The sequence below is a fragment of the Lutra lutra genome, chromosome 5 (genome assembly GCF_902655055.1).
Source record: "Lutra lutra chromosome 5, mLutLut1.2, whole genome shotgun sequence".
In the NCBI taxonomy this organism is placed as follows: domain Eukaryota; kingdom Metazoa; phylum Chordata; class Mammalia; order Carnivora; family Mustelidae; genus Lutra; species Lutra lutra.
Window position 1 is genome coordinate 84489600 of NC_062282.1, and position 10882 is coordinate 84500481.

General features: G+C 37.6%; 1 non-coding gene across 1 annotated transcript; it reads left to right on the forward strand.

Moving 5' to 3' along the window:
• The first annotated feature begins 10462 nt into the window (after nt 1-10462).
• On the forward strand, nt 10463-10572 carry LOC125101446 (U6 spliceosomal RNA). The gene has a single exon (XR_007127846.1). It is a non-coding gene; the product is annotated as a U6 spliceosomal RNA (small nuclear RNA).
• Nucleotides 10573-10882: the final 310 nt, after the last annotated feature.

The following is a 10882-nucleotide window of genomic DNA, read 5'->3' on the forward strand; positions in this document are numbered from 1 at the left end:
TATGCTGAATGTTCTTTAATATAATCTGCTCTAATATAAGCTAAAGTAGTTATTTTTAGAACTATATGTGTAATTTTTGTACTCACATTTAATACTATTTTGCATTCTCTTCCTTTTATGTAATTTTCAAGAGTTTAGCTTTTATCTAATGTACTTGATTAATCTGGCATCAAATTTTGAAGGTTATTTTTTCTACTAAACTGGAAACTTTCCATTGTTTTCCGTGACTATTGTGCTGCTGTTGTCACACAAGATTGGTTAAATACACAACACCTATTCTTTTTTTTTTTTTTGAGATTTTATTCATTCATTTGGCAGACAGAGATCACAAGTAGGCAGAGAAGCGGGTAGAGAGAGAGAGGAGGGAGCAAGCTCGCCGCTGAGCAGAGAGTCTGATGTGGGGCTTGATCCCAGGACCCTGGAATCATGACCTGAGCCGAAGGCAGAGGCTTTAACCCACTGAGCCACCCAGGCGCCTCAAATATTTTCTTCCCAGGACCCTGGGATCGTGACCTGAGCAGAAGGCAGAGGCTTAACCCACTGAGCCATCCAGGCGCCCCACACAACATCTATTCTTAAAAATATCACAGCAGTATCTTATATTCCTGTTTACTGGTTGACGTTTACTGGTTTACTGGTTTACCTGTTCCCTTGTTGATTACTCTTGTTCAGTTACTGTTACTTTAGACGTTTTTACAGTTCTTGTATTTGCATGGGTAGCTTTTTGTGTTGTTTTGTTTATGTATTTTTGGTTGTAAGTAATAGTGTGTGTCCTTTTAATTGAGAACCTAAATATTTCCATTCACAAATACTTTCCTTGGCCTTATGAGGACTGGCTGGGAAATGTGTAGTAAAGCTAACAAAATACTTTGTCTTTCAACTTAAAATATAACAAAGATTCTATAGTTTCTCCATTTGAAAAAATATTTTATTATAATATGAAATACATTTTCCCTCATCTTTATCCAATGGAAAATTATTAAGGAATCATTTGAATCCACTTATGTAGTTCTGGAAACATTCTCATGATTTAAAAAGTTCATGACAGCCTTTTTGTAGGGTCACTTTCCCGTAAATGATAAAGATTCAAAGTTTTTATTTTTCTCATCCAATTTCCCCAATTTTTTTGTTAATTTCTTTATTGTCTAATAGGCAGGCCAGGATTGCATTTATTTCTCCTAAGTTGTGAATTTTATAGAAAAACCTGTCTTTTTCATTGTCATCTTTTGATCAGAAAAAAAGAACTTTTAGTAAAGAACAATAAAGACACAGTTGTTTTGTCTGACCTGTTGGGTTATGATTTGCTAAGAGTACTTTCTTTGCTTATTTTGTTGTTTTGCTCAGTCCGTAAGTCTTCGTTCAGTAAATAGTTGGTAGTATTTGTAAATTGTATATGGGTCATGCTTAGCAAAAATCTGTTTACTTTCACTCTCTGCAATTTTAAAAACATTGACTTTTTACAAAAGACAAAAACTTTTCAGCCCCTTCTCTTCTGAGCTCCACTTTCATTATGTGTGGTTATATCCCAGTGCCAGCTTGTTCTTATTCTCTGTGATCTATAGGATTAAGAGATTAAATGTAATCTTAATCAAAAGATTCCAAGTTCACCTGTACTTCATCAAAAATATAATTAAAGTAAATGTTAAAATACTGAAAAATTAAATTTTTTTTCCTGTATGGTCTCAAAAAGTAGTTAAAGAGCAAAAAATATTAACAAAGAGTAAAATCTGAACAAAAATTATTCAAGTAAAGCTTAGTTACTTGTTTTAAAATTTCATTATCTCTTGGGGAGCCTGGGTGGCTCAGTTGGTTAAGTCTCTGACTCCTGATTTCAGCTCACGTCACAATCTTGGGGTTGTAAGATTGAGCTCCTTCTGGGGGTGGCAGGTGGTGGGGGGTGGGGGTCTGCACTCAGCGGGAAGTCTGCTTGAGATTTTCTCCTTCTGCCCCTTCCTGGCTCTCTCTCTTTCATAAGTAAATAAATCTTTAAAAATTTTTACTTATATCTTATGAAATACATATTTTTTAAGATTTTATTTATTTGACAGAGAGAGAGAATGAGAGAGAGCGAGCATGAGAAGGGGAAAGTCAGGGGAAGAAGCAGACCTCTTGCTGAGCAGGGAGCCCAATGCAGGACTCAGTCCTGGGACTCCAGGATCATGACCTGACCTGAAGGCATTTGCTCAACCAACTGAGCCACCCAGGCACCCTTATAAAATATTTTTATTAATATAAAATTGTATGCAATTCCTGTGTGCATGACCATCAGTTGCTAATGCAAAAAATTGGGATTATGCTTCATGCTTCAAGCTTGCTGTGTCTAGACTCTGCATAAAAAAAATTAGGAATGATATTATTTAATATTGCAAACTGTTCTTTGCTGCTGTATGTAGCGATTGCAAAGACTGCAGTAATGTGTGAGTACATCTAGGTCTGTAAACCAGAACTTAAAGAAAGCAAGAAAATACCTGCTAAGCACTCCTGGGAAAAGATACTTTATTATGCAAGAATCTATAACATTGATGATATGCGAGAAGAAGGATTTGACAAGCTAATTAATTTGTCTCTTCTCTTACCTAAGTGCTTCCACAGCTCAAATTTTCCTCACACTCCTATGCAGTGTCCTTCCAGGATGTTGGCAGAACAACGCATGCTTCCTCACAACATTGAAGAAAGTCACCAGTTGTTTTTAGAACAGAGGGCAAGAGATGCAGAGAAACATGTCCCGTGGCCTTGGTGGTGGAAGTCCCCATGTGGACTCTAGTGTGGCTGCTCTGTGTCAGCAGTGAGTACATGATCTGTTAGGGTCTTGAATATATTTACCTTTGCATTGTGTGCTTGTGACTTTCACACCCTAACCCATGAGGTCTGAGGTCGGAGCTTCTCTTGACCAGGCCTAAGGGCTGTCCTGAGCTCAATAAAATACTCAACATGACTTATATGTACAACCCACATGTATAAAACAGACATCGCTTTCCCCAACCAGTACCTGAATAAACTACCAGGTAAACAGTTTGGTGTTTAATTTTCTAGGCATCTTTTATACTAACCTACACAGATATATGTATTTTTGACATAAAATAAAAAATTCATATATACACAAATGAGATCATAATATAAAAGCTTTAGTAAGCTTCTTTTCCTACTTAACAATATATTATGTGCTGCTTTTCATGTTACATAAAACTCACCATCGACTTTATCTGATTAATAACTACGTGATACACACTAATTTTTTTTTTAGCGAATTACTTCTTAAATGGTATTTACCCCAATTTTTTTAAAGGTTTTACTTATTTGAGAGAGAGAGAGAGAGAGTGCACATACAAGCAGGGAGAGGAGCAGAGGCCGAGGGCAATGGAGACTGCCCCCTGAGCAGGAAGCCCAATGCGGGGCTCCATCCCAGGACTCCAGGGTCACATCCTGAGTCAAAGGCAGATGCCTTAACCCACTGAGCTACCCAGGCACCCCTGGTTTTTACCCCAGTTTTTACCATTATAAAATTCATACAGTGAATATGCTTTTGTGGGTGATTTGATTCTCATTATTAGAAAAAAATAAGCTTTTTCCTTTGGAATAATTTTATACTTACAGAAACATGCAAAGACAGTGCAGGGAGTTACTGTAGTCCCTTCAGCTAACTTCCCTGAATGGTAACATCCTCCATAACCAGCATCCATTGGTCAAAACTAAGAAATTGATGTTAATTCAGTATTGTTGGATAAATTACAGATTTCATCAAATTTTCCACTAACACCCCTCCTTTTTTTATTATTATGGTAAGAACACATAACTTGAGATATACCCTCTTTTTTTTTTAATACTTTATTTATTTATTTGACAGAGAGATACACAGCAAGGAACACAAGCAGGGGGAGTGGGAGAGGGAGAAGCAGGCTTCCCGCCAAGCAAGGAGCCTAATGAGGGCCTTGATGCGGGGCTCGATATGGGGCTCAATCCCAGGATCTTGGGATCCTGAACCGAAGGCAGACTCATTTTTTAAAAATTATTTTTATTAACATATAATGCATTATTTGCCCCAGGAGTACAGGTCTATGAATCGCCAGGTTTACACACTTCTCAGCACCCACCATAGCACATACCCTCCCCAATGTCCATTACCCAGCCACCCTCTCCATACCGAAGGCAGACTCTTAAGGACTGAACCACCCAGATGCCCAAAGAGATCTACCCTCTTAACAACTCTTCAAATACATAGTTAAGTATTCTCAACTCTAAGCACAATGTTGTATAGCAGATCTAGAACTTTTTAATCCCGCATGACTGAGACTTTATCCCTGTTGAATGGCACCTCCCCCAGTTCCCCCTCCCTCCAGCTCCTGGCACACTCATTGTTCTGGGTTTTTACTACTTTTAAACTTATGACTGCATTTGGTCAGTTACAACTAATTTATGAATGTTAGAAATGAGCCGTATGGAGCCCCTGCTCCTGTTTTTCATCTTTAGGCTTTCCTGCAGACTTTTCTGGGCAACAAGGTTCCAAATGAATATTTCATATTAATGTGTCTTGTTTAGGATCCAAGGCAGTCTGACAAAGTAATGTGTTAACATTTACTGTCCAGAAATGGCAGAAGAATTAGAAATCTATATTAATTAGGAATGGCAAATGGAAACTCAAGTATGTATATAATGTATATTTAAATATTTTATTTTCATATATTGTAAGGAGATATTATATATCTCCATCTTAATTATGAGCAGCATATTCATGCTATTATTTCCACACTTTGTTCAGAGCTAGAAAGTGGCAGATACAAAATCAAATTCCAGGCTTGGCTGACACCAATGCTAGTGGTCCTGCCATCGTGCCATGCTTTCTAGTAGGGATTAGAATTTGCTGGTGGTCATGGTGCCTCAAAGAGCTTTTAACTCTTTTTTAAATAAGAAATAATTTTTACACACAGCAAACCAATCACAGTTTGGATCACACATTTAGGGAATGGAGAGAGATTGATGAGAGAAAAGGGAATTTTGCATCTCTGTGTTGATTGACTTATTTAAATGATGAGAATGGGTTCGTGGAGTACCTGTCAAATTTTAAAAATTAATGAAAGATAGTCCTGTACCCTATAGGTGTCGGATACTAATATTCAGTACAGCCATGTTTGAAAACAGCTTGGAAGTTGTTTATCAAGTTAAACGTCCAGTTATCATATGACCTAGCGATTGCATTCTTACCCACTAGAAAGGAAAGTATATGCCCACAAAAAAATTTGTACACAAATGTTTATTACCGCTCAATTCATAATCACTAGAAACTGGAAACAATCCATATGTCCATCTACAGGTGACTAGATAAACAAGCTTTGGTACATCCTTACAAGGGAATAGAACTCAGCAATAATTATGAAGCAACAAACTATTGATATGTGTGACAACATAGCTGAATTACAAGAGCATTGTGCTAAGTTAAAGAAGTCTGGGGGCGCCGGGGTGGCTCAGTCAGTTAAGCATCTGCCTTTGGCTCCAGTCATAATCCCAGGGTCCTGGGATCAAGACCCACATCGGGCTCCCTGCTCAGCAGGGAGTCTGCTTCTCCCTCTCAGTCTGCCTGCTGCTCCCCCTGCTTGTGCTCTCTCTCTCTCTGCCAAATAAATAAATAACTTAAAAAAAAAAAAAGACGTCTGACACAGTAGGTTACATCTATGATTCTGTTTATACGACATGCACTAAAAGGGATAACTATAGAGACAGACATCAGATCGGTGGTTGCTGGGGTTGAGAGGAGGAAGCTGATTATGTGGTAGCACAAAGGATCTTTTTGGAGTGATACAAATATTTTTACTTGATTGTGTTGGTGGTTACACAATTGTGTGTGCATTCATCAGAACCCATTTAATTTAATACCAAAAAGGTTTAATTACAGATTAAATTATAAATTATAGTTTATATTATAATTATATGTAATATAGTATAGAATATGTAATATTATGTATAATACATAGTATATACTATAGTGTATATTAATTTAAAATTATATACTATAATTTATAATTGTTATATACTATAGTATATACTATAAATGATAATTACTATATATAGTTATGTATCTATATTTAGTTATAACTATAATTTATAGTTTGTATTTTTTTTAAAGGTTTTATTTATTTATTTGACAGACAGAGATCCCAAGTAGGCAGAAAGGCAGGCAGAGAGAGAGGAAGAAGCAGGCTGCCCGCTGAGCAGAGAGCCCGATGCGGGCCCTATCCCAGGACCCTGGGATCATGACCTGAGCTGAAGGCAGAGGCTCCAACCCACTGAGCCATCCAGGGGCCCCTATAGTTTGTATTTTATATGTAGTTATATGGTTTATATATAATTGTAGTTTTATTTTAATGTAGCATCCTTTATATTATAAATTACAGATCAATAAATATAAGTTAAAAGTTAATAAACAGAAAAAGCTCCAGCCACGGAGCACTCCTTGCTGGCAGATGGTGCCTTAGTGAACCTCATGGACGTCTCAGGACAGGCGGAACAAAGATGTGCCGAGTAATAGTCCCAGGCAGGAAGAAGGGAATCTATCTGCCCAGCTCCATCCTTTTTACTGTTTCCCACTGGTCATGGTTTGCCCCAAGGAGAGTTAATTCTCTTATGCCTCAAGTTACCTCATGCAATCCTTTTAGCAGCCATTCGGGAAGCTAGATTAAACGTACTCTGCTTTTTTTTTTTTTTTTTTTTAAAGAGTTTATTTAGGGGCGTCTGGGTGGTTCAGTGGGTTAAGGTCTCTGCCTTCCGGTCAGGTCATGATCCCAGGGTCCTGGGATGGAGCCCCTTTTCAGGCTCTCTGCTCAGTGGGGAGCCTGCTTCCTCCTCTCTCTCTGCCTGCCTCTCTGCTTCTTTAGAAAAAAAAAAAAAGTATTTATTTGAGGAGAGGGGAGGGGCAGAGGGAGAAGAAGAAGCAGATTCACCCTGAGCTTAGAGCCTGACTAGGGGCTCCATCTCACAGCACTGACACCAGGACCTGAGCCAGAATCAAGAGTTGGATACTTAACCAACTGAGCCACCCAGATGTCCCAATGCACTATGCTCTTATAGTCTAAGTCCAGAGGTGGCAAGAGAAGCAAGAAACACAGAGCACGTAGCTGTTCGGTTTAGCTGCACAGAGGCAGTGGGGAAGAGAGTTGTTGACTTCTCCCAGTAATGAATCATCAGCCCGAGGTGGCAGATACCTCTGGGCTTAAGTGGAGTCAGGTAATTACAAGCAGCAGGGTCCTGAAGTTAATGTCACCAATAGAATAGGAAAAGGCATAAGATTACAATTCAGGGCTCAAAATTATTTGTTGAATAAATGAATGAAACAATAAGTCAATGGAAATGATGGGAAGATGATAGCAGGGGCAGTATGGTTTTTAAATCTTTTGAAATCCCCTTAAAAAAAAAATAAACTCTAATGGCAAAACCCAAGGCCTAATGTCAACATCTCACAAAATCTGGTTGAACATGAACCACAAAATGCGAGCAGGTGAAGGAAAACTACCAATAATAACTAAGGGCGCAGTGTCTATCCATGTCGCAGGAGGAAGCAGAGGGGAAGCTGACAGGCCTGAGAACAGGACTCTAAGACGGACAATAGGACTCCATGAAACACAGAGTGAAGCAATTTGAGAACAACTGGAATGGGGAGGAGTTTTGCACATTTCAACAAAGCTGTGGCTGTGTGGGGCCAAGATAAGATCTAAAGGAGCTGGTATAGTCTTGGCTCTGTGAACTGTCAAAATTACCAAGCTCTTTTCAGGAGAAAGTCTCACACCAAGGGTAGCGTTCTGAGGGTGGAATCCAAGTGGAAAGGAAAGGGTAGAAGAAAGGAGAAAGAAAGTGTGAATGAAAGAGCAGAGGAACCACATCTCAGAAAGCAAAAGGCCGTTAAAAAAGAATTCTTTGTGCAGATGCTGTAAGAGGAGGACCTAGAGCACTGAAGCCAGAAAAGTTGTCCCGACTCATCCTTTTTCATAAAAGAAAAACCAACTTCATATAAAAAGAAACAATAGAATTAGATCGTGCTCAAATCCAATGTGAAGCTGGATGTTTTAACTTTTTGCATATTACAATTTTGGGGGTAAATTTTTTTTACATTACATCACAATTTTTACATTTTACAATATATACATACATAAAATCGTTGAATTGTATACACTAAACTTACACCATATTATAGGTCAATTGTATCTCAAACTGGGAAAAAAAATCCAACACTAAGTTATCCTAGAAAAAAAGACAAAAACGTAACATTCCAATAATGAAAACATATCAGAAAGACATGCTTTTAAAACAGCTGAAAAACATAACTTTTTATTTGAAGATGAGCTTAAAAACTAGTAAGACATTAAATAAAAAAGGACTATAATCCAAATAAAATCTCAGAAATGAGGCCAGAGAACTCAGAATTAATATTAATTATTTGAGAAATGGAGACTAAAATGGAACCTGAAGGTGAATAAATACAGGAGATAATGACTTAAAATGAATACAAGATGAAAGGAGTGAATTTCAACAAGTCCAAGAGATTTAAGAGAAAGTGGTGAATATAGAAGGTGAGCAAAGAATATCAACACACATTCCCATAGGTTGAATGATCTATTAGACCTACATAGAAGAAAATAAAAAATAATGGCAACTTAAAAAGTAATTTAAATTACAAGAAGGTAAGATTTAAGAAAACTTCCCTGAGAAATAGAGATTTGACACTAGAACCTAGGAAATCGACCCTGAATAATCATTGTTAAGAGATATTCTAAAAGACATCTGGAGTTTACAAAAAATAAAATAAAAATAAAAACATGGGGTGCCTGGGTGGCTCAGTGGGTTAAGCCTCTGCCTTCAGCTTGTCATGATCCCAGGGTCCTGGGATCCAGCCCCGCATCGCATCGGGCTTTCTGCTCAGCAGGGAGCCTGCTTCCTCTTCTCTCTCTCTCTGTCAAATAAATAAATAAAATCTTTAAAAAAAAGTTAAAAGGACATGGGGAGATGGAGAGGAGAAGGGAGCTGAGGGAAATTGGAAGGGGAGGTGAACCATGAGAGACTATGGACTCTGAAAAACAACCTGAGGGTTTTGAAGGGGCAGGGGGTGGGAGGTTGGGGGAACCAGGTGGTGGGTATTGGGGAGGGCACGGACTGCTTGGAGCACTGGTGTGGTGCAAAAACAATGAATACTGTTACACTGAAAAGAAATTAAAAAAAACAAACAAACATTTGCGCATTTAGTCAAAATACCAAGTGACTTAAGTGACTGTCTTTGGGCTTTATTCCAGGATAAATAGAGCAACATATTGAAAATATTCAAAGGGAAACACAAGGCAAAGATTTTATATCTAGCCAACATGTTAAAAGTTATGAACATGAGAGAACCAGAGAATATAGCTCCCATGTACCCTTCATGAGAAATTTACTAAGGAAAGGTTTTTTAGACGACCAAAAGGGAAAGACATTGACTAAAGGACCAATGATGAGCATAAATATGTAATTACCCATAAAACTATGATGGTTATAATAAACATACAGGCCCAGTCCACTTGAAAAAGAGAATGTACTTGTTGATTATTTTATAGTTACTGATGTGGGTAAAAGGATAATTATTCAAATGAGAAGCTGGTAAATTGGGATGAGAGGAAAGAAATGATTAACTACTTTAAATATTGTTGGGGAACCAATAGATACTAACAAAAATAAGATGGTATGTGTGTGCGCTGGAAACAGTTATTTTAGCTTTAATATAAAACTAGCCATTAAAGGTGTACCTGGGTGGCTCAGTTGGTTAAAGTGTCCAACTTTTTTTTTTTTTAAGATTTTATGTATTTGACAGAGAGAGACACAGCAAGAGAGGGAACACAGCAGGGAGAGTGGGAGAAGAAGGCTTCCTGCTGAGGAGGGAGCCTGATGTGGGGCTCCCTATGGGGACCCTAGGATCAGGACCCGAGCCAAAGGCAGATACTTAATGACTGAGCCACCCAGGTGCCCCAAAGCATCCAACTCTTGATCTCAGCTCAGGTCTTGATCTCCAGCTGTGAGTTTAGGCCCCGCTTCGGGCTCCAGGCTGAGTTTGGAGTCTATTTAAAAACATGAATACCAACAACAAAACTAATCATTAAAATAAAGCAAATACAAATATATTTGAGAAGGTGGATAAAATAGACCACACAAAGAAAAATTAGTGCTATGAAAGCCTTGCATGTATATGGTATAGAACAAGAGGAAGTGAGAAGAATGCAGTGCAAAGGAGTATATACCGTATACCACCATCTGAATAAAAAAGAAGGCAAAACAAAGACGCATGTATGTATATGCATGTATTGCTTATTTTTGCAAATAAGAAAGGGTAAACCAGAAACTAATAAAATTTATTATGTATAGGAATTGAAGAAAACATCTCTGAGTTACTTTTTCATATGATTTTTGACTTTCAAATTATAGTGTGTTTTACATATTTTAAAAAATCATATTGGCACTCCCTTTAGCAGCACATACACTAACAGTGGAGTGATACAGAGAAGAAGAATAACAGGGCCCTTGTACAAACAAGATATGTGACTTCTTGAGGTGTTCCATATTTTCATGGTGGATGTTAATTAAACTTATTGTGGCAATCATTTTGCAATATATACATATATCAACTCATTATGTTGTTCACCTGAAACTAACCCAATGTTAGTTATATTTCAATAGAATTGGAAAAAATAAAAATACGAAAATTTAAAAAAAATAAAGATAATAAAAAGCCCACTACCACAAAGAAAAAAAGAAGAAATCAACATGGAGAGGAAAACATTAATTTGAAGGGAAACAAATGAATTTACTTCAAGGTTTAAAGGCTTTTAGACACACCATTACCTCTAGTGGGCTATATTCTAAGGATAAATCTTGT